Source organism: Mandrillus leucophaeus, unplaced genomic scaffold (assembly GCF_000951045.1).
Source record: "Mandrillus leucophaeus isolate KB7577 unplaced genomic scaffold, Mleu.le_1.0 Scaffold20, whole genome shotgun sequence".
Taxonomy (NCBI): Eukaryota; Metazoa; Chordata; class Mammalia; order Primates; family Cercopithecidae; genus Mandrillus; species Mandrillus leucophaeus.
The window spans coordinates 5,191,824-5,193,908 of NW_012102032.1; positions in this window are offsets into that span (position 1 = coordinate 5,191,824).

Consider the following 2,085-nt stretch of genomic DNA (forward strand, 5'->3'; position numbering starts at 1 on the left):
GTGTCTTCACCAGATTTGATTTACTTTAACTAAGTACATTCTTTAAAATAAATAAATAGAGAGAGGGTCTCCCTATGTTGCCCAGGCTGGTCTTGAACTCCTGAGCGCAAGCGATCCTCCATGTGGGCCTCCCAAAGGGCTGGGATTACGGGTGTGAGCCACTGCATCTGGCTGTAACCAAGTACATTCTAACACAACTTCTTTTAATTTAGGGTTTTGGGGTTTTTTTTTTCCTTTACTTTTTTACATTGGTGTATTAATTTTTAAATATTTTCTCAGCAGTTGCTTTTTCCTAATTCAGATGAAAACAGGGCCTGGCTTGGGCTTTAGCAAATTAAAACAGGTTATGCTTCTACGAGCAGAGTTAAATGTGTTCCCAGAGAGTGGCCAGTGCCACTTTATTTTTGGTTACAGTTCTCTCAAGAGTACCTTTTAATAGCTCTTGAAGTAGGGGCAGTAATCCTTGGAAACAAGACAAACCGGTTTTCTCCCCTCTACCCCACAACTCCCTTTTGCCTTTACCTGAAGCAACTAAATTAGAAGCTGAATGTCATGAATCCTATAGTTTTACTTGAAATGTCCTGCTGCTGACACTGATGTTTTCTTTTTTGTTAGAATCAGGAACACTTAAAAAGTCAAACCTCCTCATGACCTGATCTCAAAGTACATTTGAATTTTTCTTTTTTTTTTTTTTTTTTTTTTTTTTTTTTTGAGACGGAGTCTTGCTCTTGTTGGCCAGGCTGGAGTGCAATGGTGCAGTCTTGGCTCACTGCAGCCTCTGCCTCCCAGGTTCAAGTGATTCTCCTGCCTCACCCTCCTCCTGAGTAGCTGGGATTACAGGCACCTGCCGGCACACCCAGCTAATTTTTGTATTTTTGGTAGAGACGGGGGGGTTTCACCATGTTGGCCAGGCTGGTCTTGAACTCCTGACCTCTGGTGATCCGCCCACCTCAGCCTCCCAAAGTGCTGGGATTACAGGCATGAGCCACCGCGCCCAGCCTGTAATGTTTTTTTCCCATGGCAATATTTCTCAGCGACTTTGGGCTTATGAAGAAGAGTATAACAATGCCTTTCCCAGTTTTAAAACCACATTGTATTTAGTCACAATTAGGCAAGGCTGTGCGTGATAGAAAACCCAAACCCACGGTAGCTTAAGACAGAAATTTATTTCTCTCCCATGTAAAGCAAGAAAAGGAGTACAAAGGTGGAATGGTGGCTCCAGTCTTCAAAATCCTCAGGGACCTCGGCTCATTCTAGCATATCTTCCTACCATGATCCCAAATGGTTGCATTCACATTCCGGCCAGCAAAATAAAAGATGGGGAAAGGGAACAAAAGGCACACCAAAGGGGACAGTTTCCAGCTGCCGCCAGAGGAACACTTCTGTTTATATCCTGGTGGCCAGAACTTAGTCACGTGGCCACACTTAACTGCTGGGAAATGTAGTATTTTTTTTTTTTCTGGATGGCTGTGTTCCCAGTTAAAAATTCTGCCTCTATGCCATACACCCTAGGGCCTATGGTCTTAAAATTTACCAATTTCTATCAATTTTACCTTGAGAATTTGAAACACCTCTTGAGATTACTAAATAACAATATAAGGTGGTATAAAATCAGTATCAGAAATACCCCCACCCTTTATAATATTCATACAACATTTTACCAGAATTTTGCTTTGGGAGTCCATAGGAATTGAATAACTCTAAAACCAGAAAAAGCTTTAAGCAAAAACAATGTTCATCACAGTTATTTAAAATCAGAAAAACTGAAATGACACTTTGAGAGGCCCAGCTGGGCAATTGCTAGAGTCCAGGAGTTTGAGACCAGCCCAGGCAACATGGTGAAACCCTGCCTCTACAAAAAAATTTTTTAAAATAATCCAGGCATGGTGGTGCACACTTGTAATCCCAGCTACTCGGGAAGCTGAGGTGGGAAGATCACATGAGCCAGGGATGTCGAGGTTGCAGTGAGTCAAGATGTCACCACTGCACTCCAGCTGGGTGACAGAATGAGACCCTGTCTGAAAAAAAAAAAAAGAAAAGAAAAAGTGAAATTTGAATAAATGTCAAAATATGGAGGACTGGTCA